The sequence below is a fragment of the Lissotriton helveticus genome, chromosome 4_1, assembly GCF_964261635.1.
Source record: "Lissotriton helveticus chromosome 4_1, aLisHel1.1, whole genome shotgun sequence".
Lineage (NCBI taxonomy): Eukaryota > Metazoa > Chordata > Amphibia > Caudata > Salamandridae > Lissotriton > Lissotriton helveticus.
This window is the reverse complement of record NC_136063.1, coordinates 100,961,915-100,986,098: the sequence shown is the minus strand read 5'-3', so window position 1 is coordinate 100,986,098 and position 24,184 is coordinate 100,961,915. Positions and strand designations below refer to the sequence as shown.

The following is a 24,184-nucleotide window of genomic DNA, read 5'->3' as shown; positions in this document are numbered from 1 at the left end:
CAAGCTGGTCATTTGAGAACATCCTTTAGTCACCACAGGTACTGTGGGTAGTGATGCTGCTTCCACTAATTATACCACTTGAGTATACATCAGCAGTTCTAGCTTTCTTAACATACTATTGTGACAAGGGGACTAAATGTTTTCTAAATATTATTTAGGGTATTTAAGTGTAAATTAATCTCCACCCCATCTACTTTTTTAAGTATTTATTGGCTTGGTCTGTGAAGGTGTGTGGTTACTACAGTGGCCCCTGAACTCAACCAGTATTGATATGTGAATCTCCCACAGTGTTGTACGAACCATTTCAAGGAAGAATGGTCATTCCTCTAGAACCTCCTCCGACCGCTTAGCCATGATTGTGCTGTAAAATATGCAATGCCTATATGATGCTACTAGGATAGACATTTAGTCAGATGATTGACTTTCAGTGCCCTTTCCCTCCATTCTATCAGTGAACTTGTTTTGTTGGTTTTATAGGTATAGCAGTAGGTGTTTTGCATATTGCTGTTATTCCTATTTCTCTTTACCTGCCACATGCTTAATTAGAACGGTCTCGTTTATAACTGGGTTAATGTGTTTACAGACGAACACAAAAGTACTGCGAAGACCGTCTGGGATGAACATTCCCGTTTTTTTACAAATGGGAAAGTTAGAAAAAATGTGCTACTTCTGAAGTTGCTCAATTATTACCTTCTCAGTGTGCTCAAGGGTCCGTGGACATTTAGGCTTTTAGTGCCGGGGCTTAGCAGAGCAAAAGTTTTTCTTTATTATTTAGTGGTCACATTGATTGGGAGTCTGAATTGATAACTTGATCTGGTCAGCTTAACCTTTCCATCTGGAAAGTTGCAAGGCAGCATCTGCTACTCATGTGCATCTGCAACTTAGGGTTGTTTTGTCCACTAATAATCAGCAGTAGATGCTGGATTTCAGCGTACTTCGCAAACCAGTCTGGAAAATTCTAAAGTCTCAGCTTTCCTTCCTAATTGGAGGATGATTCTGAAATTTGCCCTTTCAGCCTTCCTGGTACTGGGCATTTACAGTTTTGCCTGTATTTCCTCTGGCTAAAGGTTCAAGGCTTTGAGTTTTAAAGACGTTACTCATAACACCATGAAAAACAATCTTCTTGTCCAAAAGAAAAGAAGTGACTGTGTCCAGTTATGGAACTCTAATTCTCAAAGATGGAAAAATTAATCATTTAGCCACAAAATTTCAGTCTGTGTAACCGTATACAAGCTGTAAAACAGACGTTTACTCCTAAACACCTTCTTTTCACTCGTAACCGATGTTTGTTACTCATTAATGCTTAGTTGATTGACTGCCCAAAAACAAAAGTCTGTGTCACTTTGCCTGGAGTTTAACCAGTGATAATACAGCTAAGCTGTAAAATCCACTAGAGTTGTTTTAGTAGGCTGTACTCTTAGACTGGCTTGTATAAAAATCAAGAGAATAATTCTTTTCTTTTAATGTCTTTTACAAAAAAATCTCTTCTTTACTTTGTTGGGCCTTGTTTTTGCAGCAAACCATGAGTACCATTAGTAAAAGGTTTATCCAAAAATGATGCATCTGGTCTGTAAGGGTAGTAGCAAAGTCTGTGTTAGTGGTCATGGCACAGCTTCCATATGAGCCAGAAGTGTCTCCCAATTCCTGCATATCTGAATGGTTATTTTATCAAAACAGACAAATAGGAGTACTGTCTGTGTTTTTTAAAAACAGTTGTGTTATCTCATTTACCACATAAGATTAGATTTTGCCATTAGTAGGCACTTTTAGACATTGATTATAACATTGCGATTCCATATTCTGTGAAAGTGGTCAGTGCCCCTCTTTTGATGTGGTAACACATACATGCCATTGATTAATTTGGTGGTCATTGGATGAAAATGTTGTTGCTTGAAAATTCTCCTGATTCCCACTACATTGTTTACTGCCTTCCTTGGTTGGTCTCCAGGGTGTTCACCTAAACAAGGTCCAATGATCATAGGTGGAAACTAGACCTTGCATGAGTCTGCTTGGACTGCTAGCGATCTAATTGACTTGAAGTCATAATTATATCCCATGCTGTTGATTAGTAGTTGATGGGAAGCAGCAGAGTAGTAGTGCCGTATGCACACAACTGAGGTGGCTAGAGAATAGTTTTTATCTTACTTATTGTTTAACAGTTACTTCATGGTCTTAGAAACAAGTGAATGCTTATCTGCCCAGAAATAGTTATCAGTAAAACTATTGAATATACCAACCTGCTTTCATCTGCTTAAACTTTACAGGTTTGTTATTTAAAGGAGCCGTTTAAATCCGTCAAACCACATTTTTGTGGCTTTTTTGATTCAGGCATGCTGCCTTCTTGAAAATAGTGCCTGAAGTCCACACTTATGTGAATGTACTTTTCCTCTTTTATATCAGCAGTCCTAGAGATGGTCGAGAGCACTCTTCTCAATCTTCTCAGTTACAGGTCATCATTGGAAAGTTAAAAGAGGAGGCTTTTTGGGTCAAATCGACAACGTTTTAAATATCTCTGCCGGTGTTTTTTATGGCAAGATTGAGGTGATTACCAATGTTGAACAAGGAGGAGAAATCCCACCTTTGTACAAGGTAGTGTTGTGTTGCTGCTTTGTAACATTAAACATTGATGCAAAATACGCGTACAAGTGTTTACATATAACAAAACACTATCCTTACGAACAAAATGGACATTGGTTGTTGGTTTTAAGCGTTTTTGGCTTAGAATATTGATACAGTGGGATAAATGGTATGTACACTCAAAAGATGTTGTGGTCTACATTCACTAAGGGATGTTAACAAATTGATGTATCTGGACTAAGCATTCTCAAAGTGAAGATAGGGGTCGCTCCACATTGTTGAGGATGGAAGACACTAACATTTGTGTAACATAGGAAAATACTTCCCAGCCTTGGCTCCTTCTGAGGTGGGGAGTTAAACCTAGTAACACACAAGCAGAAAATGAACACAGCTTAGCAAAGGATCGAGAGAAGATTGTGTTTAAGTGGTGATCCTTTAGTGGGGGATGGATAATGAAAACACCGATTCATTCTTGAGCTTTACTAACTGTCTTCTCTTCCTAACTGACACTAACCTTAAGAGATGTTTTTTGCAACGCTGTGGTTCCGGCTCATGCTTTTTACAGCTCTGTGTTTCTGCTGAAGACGAATCACTGCTAAAGAGCGATTATGAGGAATTAAGGATGATTGTTAATTAGTATGTAAAACAACATGAAAATCTGCAATGCAATATGAAAACCTATGCTTAAGATTAATGTTATCCAGTTCTAACCTTACTATTTAGCTGTCTAGTGTAATAGGACATAGTTTACTTCTGACATCAGAAAAACAACTGCCACAGCTAACTGTGTCAAATACAGATGTACAATTGTCAAACAAGAATGGGACATTTGGCTTTTCTACTTAATTCAGAATGATTTCCTTAAAATTTTCGATTGTTACCAGATAAGCAGACAATGCTGTTTATTTATGTTACAACTGGAGTTCATTCACAAATTAGGAAACAGCCAGGGCTGAATGTGATCTATATTACATGTGTGCATTAAACCAATTTAAATAGGTTCTTTTTTTTTTTGGGTAAAACTTTTTTTATTAATCATCACCAGCATATCAATCACATTACAGAGGAGTAATAAGGGAATCACAGGTTGACAATAGGTTACATCGATTAGTACAAAAAAAAATTAATTCAATTGGATTGTCTAGGGCGAGGGGGGGATCATCCTTAAATATGTTCTTGCAGCATTTTAACACATTTCACACTGCACATTGGTGTATTTATTTTCTTTGCACCTCTACTATCCTGGAAACGTTGTCATAAGAAAGAGTGAAAAAATAAAGAATATTAAAGTCTGGAAGAAGGGCCAGGAATGGGACCATTATTGTAAATGTTTTTAAGGAAAGCCAAACTCTATATTAGAAATGTGCTCAAATAAAGTATAAATGGTTCCCTATGATAATTCAGAATCCTCAATCTTGTTTTTGGGGATTATATGAAGTGTCCGCAAAAGAAAATGGATGCACATTTCAGAAGACTCAAACATTGGCTGACCAACACCAACTGCTTTGCTTAATAATACTGTTATAGAGCAGCATCTTATTTTAAGTCTGCACGATTTGAAATAGTTTCTCCAGTAAGAGAAGGTATTTTCAAGTCAAGTTCATCACATGGACATACTTTGGGAATTGTGGACATCCGAGAAGGAATATCCTACCATAGTACATTTTGTGGCAAATGAAACCTGAATTTTGTTTTGGGTAGGCCATAGCCCTACTTTACATGGCTAGTCTTGAACCTCCTCACCCTAAGGCCCATCCCACCATACCCCCAGCCACCGAGGACCAACAATACTCAAACTATGTGACTGCCTAGGATCCTCTTCCCTGTAGTTTTTTCCGTTTCACATGTAGTTTCCTTTCAGTGTTTGCATGGTTTCCTTGATGAACAGTGGCTGTGTGTTAAGCAGATCTCATGGTCTGTAGCTGGGCATTTTTTTTAAAAATGCGAATGGGGATTGGACCTGATCTCGAATATTGGGTTTAAGCCACCAATGAGCGATGCCTGTCAGCATTTGTAGAAATTGATCCAATTTTTCCCCAACACATACCCTGTTGTTACCCAGACCTGCCAAATGAATAAAGCACATTTTTCTGTTGTGATTGAAGGGGCATCAAAGGTTCTAGATTTGCATCTATCCACTACAGAAGTAAACACTAATGCCTTGACAGAAGTACCTCAACCTTTTCAGGCTGCCACAGAGCCATTATTACCATTTAATGAGGCCTTTCTGATATTCCTTTTGTCACTTGGTAGTAACCATGTGCAGGTCTGCCAGTTAACGGGCAGCTTGCGCGTCGCATTGTTCTGCATCAGGTGACACATGCTTTGTCTCCCAAAACCTGACAACAGATAGTCAGCTGGTACAGGTCCCTGCCACAAAATTCATCCCAATGCTTTTCCTTCTAGTTTGCCTGATGAGGAATCCAAACACAGAGACATTTGAGAAAACATTTTTCATACACCAGTTGACCCTCAGATCCTTGAATGCCAGCTATCTTTTGCAACACTTAACTCATGCCCTTTGGTAAACTGTCATTCTCAAAAATGGGGTAACCCAATGGTCCTGGACCTGGGTTGTATATGGTCCAAAAAACAATGATCCTGGGCCTTATTCTGTAGTTGAAGCAAATCACAACCTACAGTAGATTAATTTTATTGTTTCTGGAGCCGTTAACCTATTGGCTCATAGTAATTATTACAAAACGATATATTAAAGTGCAACTATCAAGGGTTATTTGCTTAACAGCAGTTTATTTAATCGTAACGAATACAACATTGTTTATCATTGCTGCAATAATTCGTTTAAGAAAGATGGTGGAGAAGGGGAGTTTGCTCCAAGAGAACGTGCAAAAGGAGGAAGTGCTCAAGTGTGGGGCGGTGAAAGGAATTCAGACAGTGTCAAATAAAGAATGGTTTCAATAGTTCATTTCTATTAGACTGATTAAAACTTCTCAGTCTTTTTTCTACCTAGCCACATTCATATAGTTTAATAGCAATTTGTTTTTGAATATCCGTTACACGGTATGAACAGGGGTACGTGGTCCAGGTGGGATGGGTATGGGCGTCGACGTTTCGACCCGACTTGGGGCGCAAGGGGTGGTTGTGGGCCTTGGCATGCGGGTCTCCCTCAGGACGGCTGTGGGGTAATGTGGGTACAGGTGTGTCCCACACCCGCTGATCCTGCGTGGGATGTGTGGGACCCTCCAGAAGAGTTGAAGAAAGAGTCCTCATCCAATGAATGGAATGATGGGGTACTGGTTAAGTTTCAATGCATCAAATGCTGGAGCTTTAGGGCAATCTGCGTACAGATGTGGTGCCTATGTCCCACATCCGCTGATCCTGCGTGGGATTTGGGGGGTACCTCCAGAAGAGTTGGAGAAAGACAAGCCTGGCGCGCTGATGTCAGTTTTTTCTCTTTTCCGCGTTCAACGCAGATCCGGATCGTGTCCTGCCTGTTTTTAGACCTCCTTTTCAAGTTTTGTTTTGTGGAACAGTGTGCGAATGCCTTCGGGCTTCAAGTCATGTAGGGATTGTGCACGTCCGATGTCGGCGACGGACCCTCACCCGATATGTATGTGGTATTTGGGTGAGCACTATGACTCTACGGACTGCGAAGCTTGTCAGCACCTTAAACCGAAGTCCCAGCGGGAGCGCCGGTTGAAATTGCTTTCGGCCTTCTTGTCCAGGTCAGTGTCGTCCCCGCATCTGTTCCCTACATCGGAGACCAGGAACCACCGATTCTGTCTGCAGCACCGCCCCGCGCCATGACCCTAAGGGCTTTGCTCGCCAGCTGGTAGGTCCTGTAGTTTGTCTCCGAGGTCTTTTCCTCGTTCGGCCGGGGGCATCGGTTCCCCTCGGGACGTGTGCCCCTATCGTCTCCCTATCCGCCGTTTCCCGGCATCGGGGTGACCATCCTACGCTGCTGCTCTGCAGGCTTCTTTGGCCCCTCTTCCACCTCCTGAGATGATCCCCGCTTCCTTGCCTCGCACTGGGCCTTCGGCCCCGGCACCAAATGTTTCGGCTTCAGGTTGTAGGAGGGTGGTGTCGTCAAGGGGTAGTCCTTCGGGGCTCCGCTCCTCGACCCGTGGAATCCTTGCCTCGCTGCAGATCCCTACCGGGCTCCCTGTGGCGTCGCAGTAGGTTGCCGGGACTCAGGGCTTGTCCCCAAGTCCCCCTCGGAGCAGGTGGCTGCCTCTCCAGAGGCCGAGCGGGCGCAGTTTCAGCGCCCCAGGTTTTCCTCCCCGGCCCTGGCGGTGCCGCGGGTGGAGGCCAGAGCTTGGAGTGCTTTCCCGAGTCCCTCGTGGTACTCTCTGTGGGCAACTGCCCCGAGTGAGGTCGAGCTGGCACCTTTTCGGCACCGTTCCTTATCCGCACTGGCTCAGACCCGCCCCATTCTCCTAGGGAGCATGTGGTGGAGGAGGTCGACTCGGTGCCGCCGATGCCCTCTCCGGCGCCGGTCGGCATCAAACCTGTGCCTGTGGCGGATTCCACGGCGCCGTGCCGGCGTCAGGTCCGTGATTCTTCTTCTGAGGAGGTTCCCTCCTCTCCAGAGGTTTGTCATCTGCTGGTTTCTTCCTCCCCGGAGACAGGGTGCTGCATTGTTGCCTTTTCACCAGCATCTTCCAGGAAGGGCTCCTTGCCATCCCCGCTGCCTAAGTCCTCGGGCCCTTTTCTCTGCAGTCCGCGGTTGGACCCTCCACCGACTTCTCCACCCTCCCCGGGGACCCCTCAGGTTCCCCACTCATCCGTGGATCCCCCACCATTCCGGGGCTGGCCGCGTCCCCCTTTAGCTGGACTTGGGGACGGACTGCTCAGTTTGCAGCCATCGCCCATGGAGGAATAGCTTTCTCCCCTGCGGCACCCTAGGGAGGCCAGTGTTGCCTTCGTTCGGGCTATTTCCATGGCCACTGGCATTTTGCGGATGGGCGAGCCTGTCACCCCTTTACCTACAGATAATCTCTTGGAGGTTCTCCACCAGGGCACTGGTGGACGGGAGTTGTTCCTTCCTTTTGAAGCGTCGCTCCACAATTCTCTTCTGGTCTTCTGGGGGCGTCCTGCCATGGGTGATCAAGTGCCTCAGCCGCTCCTGCATTGCCACCGTCCTGCTCTGCATGACCCAGTCTGCCTTTCCTTCCACCCTTCTACTCAAGGCTCTCTTCTGCGCACAGTTTCCATCCTTGCCTGTGGTGTTGTTTCCTCCATCTCGGGAGGCCCGGTGGTTGGATTCATTGGGGCTTAACATCTTCGCTTCATCCAGTGCTGCTTTGCAGGCGCTTAACACTCTTTGTGTATTGACCAGGGCTACCTCCATCCTGTGGGATTCTGTGGAGTCCCTTCTTTCTCAGGTTTCCCATGATGGTGCCCGTGCTGATCTACGGCACCATGTGTTGGCGGGGTCGGGAGTTGGCTGTGTTTATTCTCCGTGCTGCCTTGGATGTTGCCGACGCTCTCGGCCATGCTATGGCCACTTCTGTGGCTCTCCATCGCCATGCTTGGCTGCGGGAAGCTGTTTTTCCCGAGAATATTAGGGAACGTCTGGTTTACCTGCCCTTTGATGGGGTCCTTTTGTTTAACACTCATGCGGACTCAGCCATTCAGCTTCTCCTTGCGGGACTCCGGCCGCGCATGCGTCGTTCAGACGGCGCTTCCTACGCATGCGCTAATACTGCACACTTGGATACGAGGCCATGAAATTCACCAAAGCTTACCGGATTCGCCTTAAAGGGCTTGCAATTATTCAATTTGCACGCCAAACACCTGATTAACGCCGGATTACCCATGTATGGGCACAAATTTACATCCGCCTGGGCATTACCGATGCAAAGCAATTATCACGCAACTTGGGTATAAATACCACACGCCCTGTGCTTTCACTTCAGTCCAGCGGAGCAGCGTGGTGGGGTAAGACGGAGGACAACTAATCCAGAGTTCGTGAGTATAGAGTCTTGCTAAATTCATATTCAGGCAAACAAAGTAAGTTAAGGACCACACTAAAAACCTACATTGTCTCTTATTTAGATTGCACAACAGCAATCACCCCCCAGACGTTTTTGAATGCTCATGAAGCAAGAAAGCAACACTTGACAAGTATGAACCTAGCTTCTATAACTTAACTAGAGTGCGTTTTATGTTTCTATGTTGTCTGTCATGTAAGTGTTTTTTTTCCACAGGGCTAATAAGCGCATGGTTTGTTCCAGGTGATTGCACCTGTCAGAACTACCCACTACCAGGGTGACCATTGTTTCTCTTTTTCTTTTTCTTAGGTCATGCAAATTGCATTAACTTGAGCCAAACCGCTGTAGGCACATAGTAGCCTGTAGTTACACACACATATATATGTTTTTCACTTTTGTTAATAACATTAATATTTTTTTTTGACAATTTAGTGAAACGTGAGTAAGGTGGGGAAGTTGTGCCCCCGTCCTGAAGAAGGAGTTCGGTCTCCGAAACATGTCGACGCACACATGAGGTACTGTCCATAATCACGACAGGTTTACCTCGCACTTTACTTCTTTTAATAGTTCCAGCCCGGGGTCATGAAAAAAAATTGTTTCTATACCCACAAGCCAGGTGCTTTTTATTTTTTAATTTTTTCACCAAGTCCCACCACTCACATAAAATATCCCCAGTCACATGCACCACATATAGTCAAAACTATAAGTGCTCCCGAATAGTCGTAGGTCGTAGCATGCCGCATCCCCCTAGAGGGGTGCGGAGACCCCTATGATGAAGCATGACACCAAGGGGCCTTTTGGTGTGTGAGGGGTATTTTACAAAACACGAAGTGCTCCCATACCACTGTGGTGAACACTTCCCAGAAACATTTAGTAGGATTCCTTTTGTTTATGCGAGTAAGTTTGTGGAGTAAGAATCCTTCTGTGTTACTCTACCTCCCCTCTTCGGTTTATTTATATAGATATAAGGTTAGACATAGGAATACTATATCTAAGCAAGGGGTGATTACACGACCTTGCCCCAGCTGAGTGATCAGCCAGTCATGTCAGTTTGGATGGCCAGCCAGGGGTGGCAAAATATATGCTGCAGCCCCTGGTAGGCCCTGGGTGCCTATGGTACACTGTACAGGGACTCATAAGAGTGACCCAAATCCCAATTGGTGATGTACCTAAAGTACATGGTGTGAATTTAGAGAGAGAACAGCAGGGCGGTGGGTCTGATTAGCAGGCCCACAGCCAAATTAAGTAGAAAACTAGTGTAGCAAAAAAATGGGGTGACCATAGGAAAGCAGACCCTACTCTCCTACAGCGTCAACGTCCCAGAACAACAAGACGTCGACAGCAGTTCCGAACAGGAAGAAGATTCGGATGTCGAGGACATCACTCCAGAGCAGCGGGTCGTAAGTAAGACCGTCGACCCGACCCTTCCTCGACACCCCCAAAGAAGCCCAGGTCACACCCTCGGGTGCACACCGACACTCCGCTTCTACTGCCCCACCTTCGGGCCCGGCAAAGTAGCCAATTAAGCCTTCAGGCGGCTCGGGCTCGAGTCAGCCTTCGCATGGTGCCGGCGCCAACTTACTGGCACCAAAAAAGACATTGACGCCGGCTATGCCGACGCCCAAACCATCGGCACCGAAACACACAACTCCTTCGGCACCGAAACCCAGGTCCGAACCAAATAAACCTTCGGATTCCAGAATACAGCCGGATCAAAAAAAAACACCCCACCCCAAAAAACATCCGGAACCGAAAAAACATTCGGAACCGAGAAAGACTCCTGCCTGACATAGTCAAAAAACAAAAGCAAGCCGCTTCGGTGCCGAAACATTCTCCAGAACCTACAGATCGGCCTCCGGGAGAAGACTTATATTATCCAGACCCTGCTCAAAAGACTCTGGCTAAAGACCCAATCACAGGACAGTTGATTATGGCCTCGAAAAAGCGACCACTGGACAAACCAGCTCCGCATGCCAAGAAAAAGGACACGGCTACCTCGCCTTTAAGACCGCCTACCCCTTCTCCTCCACCTATGCCATCACCACAAACTCCCATACCACAGCATTTCCCAGCATCCTCTCATAGGGAAGATAGTTCTGATGATATGGGGGGTTACATGCCTGATCCAGACACACCTGCAGGATCACCCGACCCATGGAATGATTACACCACTCCAGATGTCTCAAATGTCCCTCAGGATGACATATACCCCTCACGGCCTTCCCCACTGGAAGATACCATAGGGTTTAACAAATTGATACACAGGGCTGCACAATATCACGGGGTAGACATACACACAGACCCTGTAGATGAAGACTGTGAGAAGTTGGCCTGATATTTGATGCTCACTAGTTCTAGTGATCACCTTGTATCAGTCCAAACAACCCTTATGGTGATTGGTTGTAAGTCAACCTTATAGACCAGCTATCCTAATGGTAGCATGGACAAAGCAGTCTTAGGCTAAACTCTTTTGGCATGTGAAGCCAGCTGTTTTACCACAATATAACCCCTTGAATACCAGATGAAAGGACACCACACAGGTTGTTATGAAAATAAACAATATATTTATTAATAACAAACACCTCTGAACTCTTTGAGGTCAGAGGGCTAAGCACATGACAATCTCTTAGGAAAAATACGACAAGTTGCACAAAATTACAATGGTGCCCTAGGGGCACGACAAACCATATACTAAGTAAGCGGAATGTGAAAGTCGATAGAAGGAATAGAGCTGTCCAGAGGCTGTAGGATCGATGGGACCACGCTACACTAACTCTAGGTAAGTAATAGGAGGCCCACGGAACGCGTGTGCAGAGTGTGAACTCACACGCGAGATGCGTAACAACGTCTATGGACAGTACAGTTCAAGTTAAAGGTGAGTACGGAAAATCCAGACTAGGTAGGACTAAAACGACTGTGGAACTGGACACTAGGACAGTTAAACTACCCTTGAGCACCGAAATGCTCTCGTTACCTCACCCACGGGCCGCGGGTGCATAGGTGCCAAAGTGTGTCGGGTTCTCACGTTGAAGTCAATGGAGCCTGAAAGAAAAGATGCTGCAGGCGACCAGGAGGAAGATGTCCGGTGCAATCCAAGGGTAGATTGGTGAAGAAGAAGACCTGAAAGCAGAGGGGACAATGTTCACAGTGATTAGCCAGTGACTGGAGTGGAACCAGGAAGGAACCAGATGTCGTCGTCGCGATCAGGTGAAGAGTGTACGCTTGACTCTGCAGCCACGTGGACCAGGAGGTGTCTTCGACGACCAGGATGGAGGCACGAGCTGTCCCACGCAGGCTCTCGCTGTCGGCGGTGTTGGATCCGGAATCGACGTCAGAAGGCCTTGGCAAAGGCAACCCACGCGGTGAGTGGAGAAAGCGTCTGGTGCGAACTAGGAGAGTCCGGGGTGCCCCTCTTTTGGAAGGGAGCAAGGGCCAGTCTGGAGCAACCAGACCAGCAGCAAAGATTCAAAGGTTCGTCGTCTAGGAGGCCACTAGCCAGCCGGCAAGTGACCAGACAACGCATCGAGCAGCAAACAAGCAGAAGGGCCCCACGCAGATCTCGTGGATGCTGGAGGGCTGATCTTCGGTGCAGGGGCTGCTCGGGGTTGGGGCTTCTCAGTCCCCAAAGCACTTGGTCGAGTTTACCTCGGGAGTCGTGCTGGAAGCGAAGTGCAGTTTCTTCAAAGATGGCCGGTCCCACGTGTCTCGTCGCACCCACGGGCCTCAGCTTTGCTGCAGATGTGAGTTGAGGCCGGAGAGGTCTGGGAATCCGGGTCTCGTCGGGCTCTGAAGTCTGGATCCTCGAGGGAAGACGACAAAGGGAAGCCGCTGGACGCTTGATGTTGCCTGCTTGTGCAGGGTGGACACTCCTTGCCCACAAGGGAGATTTCTTCAGTTTTCTGTGGAGCAGAACGTCGAAGTCCAGAGTTTCTTCTTGTAGAGTAGTTCAGGATTAATCTAATTTGGAATGTGACCAGCTCCTACCTTTATCCTGCTAAAGGGGGCTGCACTACTGACTGGAGTGGAGTGGAGTGGTGTGGCTCACTGGTTAGAGGCGGCAGACCCGTAAGCAGAGAACGGCCCGGGACCAGGGTTCAATTCCCGACGCGGCAGGGTCGTGGACCAGGGTCAAAACGGACTCGATAATTCTCGCCTCCGTGCCAACTCTAACCAGGGAACACACTCGGCAACTCTGGGCATTAGCTTGCCTCATCTCCACAACGGCCCCCCACATACGCCGGGGATGCCTGGTTTCACCTTGGAGATAACCAGTAGGGACCATCTCACAGGGAAAGCCAGGACGGGTTCCCCAGCGGTCTACAGCGCAGAGATACTCCTTCGGGAGTCGATTCTAGCGCTTTAGAAACCCACAATCAATCAATCAATCAAAGTGATACATTCCAGTAGAATCTAATACATCACATGCCCCGTGATTAGCTGCCATTACGCTGTACATAAGCAAAGTTTCAAACATCACATCATTATTTTGTGTTTTCGTTATTATTTGCTCTCTCTTGAGAACCCAGTAAACTTCACTATCGGGTGCTTTGCGCTATCGCTGGAACAAAACTTGCCTAATTAGCGCTCTATTCCTTAACAAAACTCCCGGAGACTGCAACAAACATATCTATTGCAGCTCCTCATGGCAGCATAATTCTACAAGTAAATTTAAAAAAAGCCTGCCAGGCAGTCTGCATTTCATAAGTCTCGAACTCCCAAGTGGATAAAATACATACTCGCTATTTATCTCGCTTGCTGTACCTGCCTTTTCTTTGATATGTGTCACAACTCGCCCCACCTCTAGTGTCACCTGCATATCGTCATGCAGGGCATCCCCCCATACAAAACTTCATAGCAGTCCCAAGTGGGTAATTTCAGTCTTCTAAGAAAGAAAAAAATCAGTGTCCTTTACACATTTGATAACATACTATTGCCCCAGTGGGCCTTTCCTGCATCTTCTCATTAGGACTACAGAAGTGGGGTCACTATCCAGAATCAGGCATCAACTATACAAAGAAAAGCAGAAAATGGAAGGCCTATAAATAATTAATCAGGGGTCAAACAAAGGTCAAATGCAAACTGAGAACGTATAAAAGTTCAAGTGTAAGTGAATAACGAAAAAAAAGGTTAAAACTGTTAGTCATACAACAGAAGACATTCATGAAACATTGCATATTATAACTCCAGCAATGGTCTTACGATAGAGTTTGGACACAAGTTTGTGGTCCTCTACTTCAATACGTAAATCCAAAAATTCAATGCTTTGCACACTCATGTTGCCTTCAAGTTTCAAATTCACCTCATTTTGATTAAGGATAGATATAAATTCCTTAGCTAGATCTTGTGACCCTTCCCAGATGATGAACAAGTCATCAATATACCGCAGCCATATTTTTACAAGACTGTGGTATAATTCCTGTGACCTGGACACCTGCTGCTCCCAGCAGCCCATAACTAAGTTGGCAAAGCTGGGAGCAAAACAGGTGCCCATGGCCGTGCCCTGCTTCTGTCTGTAGAAGGTTTCGTTGAAAACAAAAAAGTTATTCTCCAGACAAAATGTCATCATCTGTAATACCATTTCTGTATGCTTGAGATACGAGATGGAGGGAGAACTGTGCTAACGGCAGCAAGCTTGAATGCCAACTGCAAGTTTGATAGATTTATACAAGCTGCAGACATCCAGAGTGATGAGTACATAACCTTCCTGCCATTCAAAATCTTTGATTTTACTTTAAAACTCTCTACTGTCCTTGAGGTATGATGGTAAACTCTCCACATAGGGACGGACGAAAAAATTAATATATTTAGACGTATTCCTTGAAGAAACAATGGGCCTCACTGGGGGATTGGCAGGATCATTATGCAGTTTTGGTTAAAGGTAAAGAATAGCCACTTTGGGATTACGGTTTAACAAAAAGGAATACTCATCCCATTTCAAAATACCAGCTGAATGCCACTCTTTTAACAACGTATAATACATAGCATTAGATTTTTCCACATCATTACTGGTGACTTATTCATAACATTCCTGACACTCAAGTTGCTGTAGCCCCTCTTGTAAGTAATCTTCCACATTGAGAACAACAACGTTACCCCCTTTGTCCGACTGGCGGATGACAATATTATGATCTGATTGTAACGATCTCACCGCCAGACGTTGTTGTTTAGTCAGATTATCCTGTTCCCATCTTTTCTTTTTAGCCAAAGTCTTCAAGTCACTAATAACCAGTGTCTCAAAAGTATCAATATCACATGGGGGTAACGTAGGATTAAACACAGAATCTGAAAGAGACACGTTAGTATTAGATTCCTTACCTTAGAATATCCCCAGGCGTCAGACTGGATCCGGAAACTTTTGCGTAGCCGTACCCTTGCGCGTCGGTAGGCGTCGTCTGCGGCTCCGCGTCCGTCGTCGGCGTCGTGGGCGCCGTGATGACGTCGTCGAGTACTTAGACGCCACCTCCGCGTGCTGACGTCAGTTCTTCTTTTTTCCGCGCCAGCAAGCGCAGATCTGGAAAAAGCAGTAACCCTAGTCATTTTTTGACTAACTTTTTTGATCGATTTTGATAATTTCTCGAAGTCTTTCGACTCCGATCGGTGCCGTAGGAATGCCCGGCTTTAAGCACTGCGAGGATTGCGACCGCCTGATGTCGGTCACCGATCCTCACCACCTGTGTTTAACTTGTCTAGGCGTCGATCACGACGACAAGGCCTGCTCCGACTGCCGGGCCCTCTCTTCGAAAGCCAGGCGGGAGTGGTCCCGCAGGCGACTCGAACTCCGGCAGTCGGTCCCGCGCCGCGAGAGGTCTCGGACCCATGGGAGGTCGAGGGACAGGTCGCGGGCTCGTAGCCACCACAGCTCCGAGAGTAGGCCGCACTCCTCCGGGTCGAAGTCGTCGTCAGGTAAGAAGCACAAGAAGTCCAAGCGGCGTCATCGCTCTTCGGACTCCCTCCGACGCTCGCGCGATGCGGCCGGGGGTTCGGGTGACACCACCCACCCGGCTCCGACGGAGTCGCGGACGCCGCGTGCAGCTCCACACCCTCCGGTCCCTGGGCTGAACGCGTCGCATGAGGAGATCGAGCGCTTCCTCATGGCCATGAGGTCCCTCTCTCCTCCGACGGGCTCCGCGGCGCCTTCAGGCCCAGCGAACCCGTCTGGGACCCCTAGCGGGTCGGGGGGTTCGCCCCCGACGCCGTCGGGTGCTGCGGCCCCGACGCCGCCGATGCCTTCAGGCCCGGCGCCGCAGGTTCCCGTTATCCCGCCGGCGCCTTCGGGCCCGGCGCCGAGGGGTTCAGTTGTTCCGGCGCCTTCGGGCCCGGCGCCGCAGGACGCCGCTGGACCTCCTTCGGGATCTGGTTCGTCGCCGGTGGACCTTACGACCTCCCCGGCGTCGGACCCTCGGGTGTCGCCTCCGGCGCCGTCCTCGGTTCCACCTTCGTTCCTGTTCAGGCGCCGGGACGGCCCCGATGGGCGCCGCTCCAGACGTCGTTTGGAGAGTGTCACTTCTATGAACAGGCCCCATTAGTTGAGAACCCTGAGTTTCAGGAGATGGGTGATGAAGAGGACTGGGAGGGGTCTGAGGACCCTCTGACCAGAGAGTGTCAGTCTCATGAGGACTGGACAGGAGACCTTGGGGAGGCCAGTGGCCTGGACACCTCTCCAGACACTGGTTTTGTCTCCCCTCCTACCGTGGCTTCGGAGGAGGGGGCAACCTACAGTGTGGTGCTGATGAGGGCTGCCAAGGCCTTGGGCCTTGAGCTCCCCGTCACGGCCGTGAGGACTAATCTCCTCACTGAGGTCCTTAAACCGCAGTCAAGCTCGGCCGAGCCTCTGCTGCCCTTTAATGAGGCCTTGACCGACGTTCTTCTGGGCACTTGGTCCAAGCCCGCTACGGGTTCGCCCGTAGATAGGAACGTGGCCAGACGCCACCGCCCAGCCCCGGGCGACCCATGTTTCCTGTCCACCCACCCCACCCCCGAGAGCCTGGTCATCCAGGCCTCCAATTCCCAGACCGCTTTCCCGTCGGCCCCGCCGGACAGGGAATCCAAGAGGTATGAGCAGTATGGTAAAAAGATCTTCTCATCCCTTAGTCTGGGTCTGCGGTCTTCCAACACCGCATGCCTCTTGGGCCGTTACACCCACTCTCTGTGGGATACGGTCGCGGAAGTGCTGCCAGAGTGTCCGTTAAAGGTACGGGCCAAACTCGGCCAAGCCCTTGTGGAGGGCCGGGATGCAGCCAAATATTCCATCCGGTGTGGGCTGGATACCACCGACTCGCTAGGTAGAGCGATGGCAACGACGGTGGCGGTCAGACGCCACGCCTGGCTGAGGTCCGCCAACTTTTCGGCAGATGTCCAGAACACACTCATGGACATGCCGTTCGATGGCCGTCGCCTCTTTGGCGACAAAGCAGACCATGCGCTCGAGCGCTTTAAGGACTCCATGGCTACGGCCAAGTCCTTGGGCCTCTCGGCCCCGCGCCAGCAATCGGCTGCTTTTCACTCCTTTTGTGGCCACGGAAGGGGTGTACCCACACGTGCCGCTAGCCACGCTCCGAGACTCCTGAGGCGGAAGCCGGGAGCAGGGCACTAGAAATTCATTACTGCTGATTACTAGCTTGTGTAATTTTTAAAACTGTCACATTTTTATTTTAGAAATCGATCACTCGAAAAATTTTAAAATTCTGCTTACTTCTCCACGCCGCTTTCCCCTCCTGCTGCGCACTATTTGCAGGGAACATTAGGCTGTGTGAGGAGCCGATTTAGGGCTTCCACAACCTTTAATCCTCGTTCCCCTTTTCGAATCATTGCGGCCGCCATCTTAGGTGTGGGCGACGACAGCGCTCTAGTGTTCGGCCGATTGGGGGCCAGAACACCATAAAAGAGCCTCTGCCTTCCCTCTTTCCACCTAATATCGAGACTCCTGAGGCGGAAGCCGGGAGCAGGGCACTAGAAATTCATTACTGCTGATTACTAGCTTGAATAATTTTTAAAACTGTCACATTTTTTTTTTTTTTAAATCGATCACTCGAAAATTTTTAAAATTCTGCTTACTTCTCCACGCCACTTTCCCCTCCTGCTGGGCGCTATTTGCAGGGAACATTAGGCTGTGTGAGGAGCCGATTTAGGGCTTCTACAACCTTTAATCCTCGTTCCCCTTTTCAAATCATTGCGGCCGCCATCTTAGGTGTGGGCGACGACAGCGCTCTAGTGTTCGGCCGATTGGGGGCCAGAACACGACAAAATTTATACCCTCCTCGCCCGCGCAGCGGGCGGGCGCAGCGGACGCACCAATTGCGCGCCGGAGGCGCGCTAGAGGCAAGCCCGTCTGGGCCCGGACCGGGACCAGGGCCACGCACCCTGATCCTATTCATACCCACACCATCTTCACCCGATACTCGGCATCTCAGCTACGAGCACTAAACATCCCTATTACTAACTCGTGCTGTCAGACTCTGTCACCCCCTAGCTGCCTCATGTCTGTCCCGGTTTCATGTTCTGGATGTAAATACACTCTACCCCGCCCTACCCCGTCTACCCTTAACATCTGTCCCAGACCCAAGCTTAACTATCGCTTGGCCCTTCTTAATGCCCGCTCTCTCCCGAAACATAGCCTAGACATTAGAGACTTGATCGGGAGTCAGGAGCTGGACATTCTATTTATAACTGAAACGTGGGGTGACGAGGCTTCTGGCCCGGATTTCTGTGCAGCCACTCCTGAAGGTTATTGCGTGGTAAGACAGGACAGAACCACGGGAAGAGGCGGCGGATTAGCCATTATTTATAGAATGACCTTCCAAACTAAAATCGAAATTATTCCCAAAACCAACTGTGAAGCATGTACTTTTTCCATCAGACTGAATCACAAACAAGTCTTCAAGGGAATCTCATTTATCGCCCCCCCCCTCCCCCCGGTCCACACAGCGGTTTCTTGTCGACCCTTGGTGATCTTACGGAATTCTCCTTGAGCTATCCGGACTACACCATGTTGGGGGATTTCAACTTCCATCTGGAAGTCCTAGGGGATAAAGATACGGCCCAATTGATCACTGATTTACACTCTGTAGGTCTACAGCAGCTGGTTGCAACTCCTACTCATCAGGCAGGACACATACTTGATGGCCTCTTCACCAATAACCCTACTATCGCACTGATCACAGTTCTCCCGGTAGTCTGGTCAGACCATTCGGCAATTATCTTTACCATTTTGGCCCACAATCCTAACCCCCCACAACATACTTCTCGCACCCCCATTACTATGAGAGCCTGGAAAAATGTAGACCTTCCGCTCTTGGCCAAAACCCTGGCTGATTCCTCTTATGAGCCATCACTAAATCCTATCCTGTTGTCTAGTAGATATCAGGACTGGATTCTGGACGCCATCAATAAAGAAGCCCCGGTTAAATCCTTCAACTCCAACCAGGCTAAGCCATCTGCCCAATGGTTCACTGAGGATCTTCGGCTACAACGCCAATACTGTAGAAACTTGGAAAGGCGATGGCGCAAACATTACAGCATCGCAGATAAACAAACTTATAAAGATGCGCTTGCACTATACAAAAAAGCAATCGTCAGCCACAAGAGCGCTTTCTTTTGTGATCAGATTGAATCTGCTCAGAATTCGTCTAGAAGGCTTTTTCAAATCGTTGAAACTCTCTCCAATCCCCCAGTAGGCCTTTTAAATGAACCATCTCAAGACCTTTGTAATACGCTGGCTAACTTCTTCCTTACCAAGGTTACGAACATCTACTCATCTTTCTCCCCTGCAACGAGTTCCGATCATGTTGAACCTTTCTCTCAGCCCCTCCCCCTCACTCCTTTCTTTTTTAGTTTCCTTCCGACAACGGCAGATCAGATTACTATCCTAATCAATTCTATTAAATCAGGGTCTCCTCTAGATCCATGTCCCCCTTCTATCCTGTGTGCCTTAAAAGAGGTTATAACTTCCCCTCTTACAGACCTGTGCAATTCCATCTTCCAAACAGGTATATACCCTGAAATCTGGAAAACTGCGATCATCAAGCCCTTGTTAAAGAAACCCTCTCTGGACCCCTCTGATTCAGTCAACTACAGACTGATTGCTTGCCTCCCCTTCCCGCACAAAATATTCGAATCCATCATGAATAAACAACTGGCGAATTTCATCGATCACCATAAGCTCCTAGATGACACCCAGTTTGGTTTCAGGAAGGGCCATGGGACTGAGACGGCTTTGATAAAGGCCTCAGATGAGATCAGGACCATACTGGACCAGGGCGGGGCAGCGATCCTGGTTCTTCTAGATCTCTCTGCCGCCTTTGACACGGTCGATCATTCCATCCTGATCGACCGTGTCACCTCCCTGGGAGTGACCCATCATGCCAGGGACCTCATTGCCTCCTTTTTGGCTAATCGTACCCAGGCAGTAAAACTAGGCTCCTTCTACTCGCCAACATTTACCCTACCGTGTGGGGTGCCGCAGGGCTCTGCACTAAGTCCCACTTTATTTAATATATATGTGGCAGATTTGGCGAGAGTCATTAAAGCTCAGGGTCTCCGCTTAACCACCTATGCGGATGATACCCAATTGGTGTTGGCAATACACAAAGACGGGCCAGCTGTGGCTGCAAGATTTCAGGAAGGAATGAGGACCATCAGTTCATGGATGTCTAGTAATTGCTTGAAGCTAAACTCGGACAAGACCGAGGTTATGACCTTTGGCAACCTTGCACCAGAATGGTCTTCCAGCTGGTGGCCCAGTGAAATGGGTCCACCCCCGACCCCGGTTGCCAAGGTCAGAAACCTTGGCGTTGTGTTCGATGATAAGCTGCTGTTCAAACACCACGTGAACAAGGTGGTCTCTTCATCATTTTTCATGCTAAGAAAAATTAGAAAACTGCTGCCGTACCTCCCGGCAGGAGCTGGGAAAACTTTGATTACCACCCTTGTCTTCTCAAAATTGGACTATGGCAATGCCCTTTTTCTTGGCACACAGGAACAGATTCTAGCTAAAATGCAGTCCGTGCAAAATGCAGCGGCCAGAATCCTGCTTAATATCCCCAGTCGTCGCTCAACCACCATGGCCATACGCCATCTGCATTGGCTAAGAGTTAAGAATCGCATAAAATTTAAAGCTCTTTGCATTGCTTACAAAGCTATTCATGACTCGGACCAAGGTTCCTCAAAGATGCCTTTCGAATTTATGCCCCACAAAGACATCTTCGTTCTGCTAGCACCCATCTTCTTGCTGTCCCGCGTACCAGGACTGCCAGCTGGGGAGACGGGCGTTTTCTAGTAGCCACCCCCAAGCTGTGGAACTCCCTTCCTCTGCCCATTAAAACCAGTCCAACCCTCACCATTTTTCGAAAACTCCTGAAAACTTGTTTATTTGACCAATAATTTTAAGGTTGCTTCATCTCAGGAGTCAGATCTGCGCCGAGACACCCTCGGGTATTTGCGCGCAATAAAAATTGCAAAAACATAAACATACCCAACGCGGTGGCGGCCGTGGGAACCGCCGTCCGGGCGGTAGGGGTCAACGGCGACGTCAGTCCACACCTTCCCCCGCAGCATCTGCCTCAAAACCCTCCTAGACCGTGCTTTCAGGCCCATGTGACGCCAGTGGGGGGCAGGGTTCGCCATCACCACCTCCACTGGCGCACTGTCACTTCGGACAGGTGGGTGCTGCAAATCGTCCGAAGGGGCTACTCCCTCCCCTTCGAGGCGACTCCTCCAGCCATGCCACCGCAGAACCACCGTGTATCGGGGGATCATTTGCGACTTCTGCAGGAGGAAGATACGGCCCTCTTGGCCAAGGGGGCCATCGAGCGCGTTCCTGGGCCAGAAGTAGGGTGTGGTTGCTACTCCCATTACTTTCTGGTACCCAAGAAGGGAAAAGGGGGCCTATGCCGTATCTTGGATCTACGGAACGTCAACGGCTTCCTCCGGAAGGAGAAGTTCAAAGTGCTGACACTGGCTCAGGTCTTAGCTGCCCTGGACCCAGGAGACTGGATGGTAGCGTTGGACTTGAAGGACGCTTATTTCCACATCCCCGTCCTGCCGGCCCACCGGCGCTACCTGCGGTTCACGGTTGGCCACGAGCACTTTCAGTTTACCGTGCTCCCCTTCGTCCTTACCAGCGCCCCACGGGTGTTCACGAAGGTAATGGCGGTGGTCGCAGCTCATCTGCGCAGGTTAGGGGTTTCAGTCTTCCCCTACCTCGACGACTGGTTGTTGAAGGCGGGCTCTCCCCAGACAGTCGTCAGCCACCTCCAGACTACGGCAGATCTCCTGCACCAGCTGGGGTTCTCCATCAATGTGCCAAAGTCACACCTGTGCCCCTCTCAGAAGCTCCTCTTCATCGGAGCGGTTCTAGACTTGGCGCAGTTTCGGGTTTATCCACCCGAACAGCGGGTCCGGGATATTCAGGCTCTGATTCCCATCTTTCGGCCGTTATCCCGGGTCTCGGTCAGGTTGACGCTGCGGCTTCTGGGGCTGATGGCATCCTGCATCCTTCTGGTGCATCACGCCGGGTGGCGGATGCGGGCTCTGCAGTGGGACGTTTCAGTGGGCCCAGCATCAGGGCAACCTGTCCGACCACGTCCTGATCTCGGAGGGCACTGTGAGACAGCTGCAGTAGTGGCTCACAGACCGCGATTGGGTCAGCGGCAGATCCCTCTCCCTTCCCCAACCGGAGCACGTAGTTGTGACGGACGCGTCCCTCCAGGGCTGGGGAGGCCACATGGGAGAGGCGGAGATCAGAGGACTCTGGTCTCCGGCGGTTCCTGGCTCCACATCAACCTGTTGGAGCTACGGGCGATTCGTCTAGCACTGAACGCATTCCTCCCCTCTGTCCGGGGGAGTGTAGTGCAGGTGTTCACGGACAACACCACCGCCATGTGGTACTGCAACAAACAGGGTGGGGTGGCCAGGAGGCTCTTCGCGTGGCCTTGGTGGCTCAACACCTAGCAGGTTCTCTGAACGCCAGGGCGGACGAGCTCAGCCGTCGGTGCATGATGGATCACAAATGGCGTCTGAACTCGGACGTGGCGCAAGGCCTCTTTCAGCAATGGGGAGAGCCTTGGTTAGATCTATTCGCCACCGAAGAGAACGCGCAATGTCATCAGTTCTGCGCGTTGGAATTTCCAAGGCGGCACTCGCTCAGAGACACTTTTCGTCGCGAGTGGAGTTGCGGTCTGTTGTACGCCTTTCCGCCTATACCACTTCTGCCCAGAGTGCTGAAGAAGATCCAGCGCGACCAGGCCCAAGTCATTCTTGTGGCTCCGGACTGGGCGAGAAGATACTGGTATCCAGAGCTACTCAGTATGTCAGTCGATCCCCCGGTTCGTCTGCCTCTTCAGGAGGACCTTCTGTCGCAGCAGCAGGGGACGGTCCTCCACCCGAACCTGTCCAGTCTCCACCTCCATGCTTGGAGATTGAGCTGCAACAGTTGAGGCCATTTGACTTGCCTCCTGAAGTCTGTAACGTCATTCTGGCAGCCAGGCGGCCCTCCACAAAGTCGGTCATATGCCTGCAGGTGGAACAGATTTGTGGCATGGTGCACAGCAAAGGCTGTGGATCTTCTTGCTGCCCCTCTTTCAGAGGTTCTTCTCTTCCTTCTTTCTGTTGCCCAGCAGGGCTCTGCTCTGGGCACTATCAAGGGCTACCTTTCTGCCCTTTCAGCCTTTCTAAGGCTGCCTGATCAATCTTCTTTGTTCAAGTCCCCTATTGTAAATAGATTTCTTAAGGGCATCACACACATGTTTCCTCCTGTTCCGTTTGTGATGCCTCAGTGGGACTTGAACCTGGTTCTTACGTTTCTGATTGTGCGCTCCCTTTGAGCCACTTCACAAGTGTCATCTTTGCCTTCTGACTTTGAAGACTGCTTTCCTGGTTGCCATCACCTCTGCCAGGAGAGTGAGTGAGCTCCAGGCCCTTTCTTGTACTCCACCTTTCCTTTCTGTCCATCCGGACAGAGTGGTGCTGCGTACTAAGCCTTCTTTCCTGCCCAAGGTTGTCACGGCCTTCCACATCGGGCAGTCTATCACCTTACCTACCTTCTTTCCGCCACCACATCCCTCTAAAGAGGAAGAGCGGCTCCACCGTCTAGACCCAAAACGTCCGCTCTCGTTTTATTTGGATCGCACACGCCAGTTCCGGGTGGATGACCAACTCTTTGTTGGTTACGTGGGGGCTAAGAAGGGGAAAGCGGTGCACAAGAAGACCATCTCCCGGTGGATCATCTTGTGTATCCAGGCATGCTACTCCTTGGCTAGGAAGGAGCCCCCTGCTGGATTGCGGGCTCATTCTACCCGAACCACGGCAACTACCACTGCCCTAGGCAGGGGTGTGCCCTTACAAGACACCTGTCAGGCAGCTACGTGGGCATCGCTGCACACGTTTGCAAGACACTACTGACTGGACAGCCAAGTCCGGAGGGATGGCTTCTTTGGCCGTTCCGTCCTCCAGGACTTTCTGGTGTGATTATTGGTTCGCAGACCCACCACCGGGGTTGGTATTGTTGTGGTATCTATTCTAAGGTAAGGAATCTAATACTAACGTGTCTCTTTCAGATGCACAAGTTACTACTTGTGTAACGATATATCTGTAAGAGACATTAGTTAGTATTAGATTCCTTACCGACCCACCCATCCTCCCCGTTCTGCGAACCAATA

General features: G+C 49.2%; 1 protein-coding gene across 5 annotated transcripts in view; it reads left to right on the top strand.

The window, feature by feature from the left end:
- The window catches only part of MROH1 (maestro heat like repeat family member 1), a 2,054,050-nt gene that overhangs the window by 1,122,037 nt on the left and 907,829 nt on the right, over positions 1–24,184 (top strand). The gene's annotated exons all lie outside the window — the stretch shown is intronic.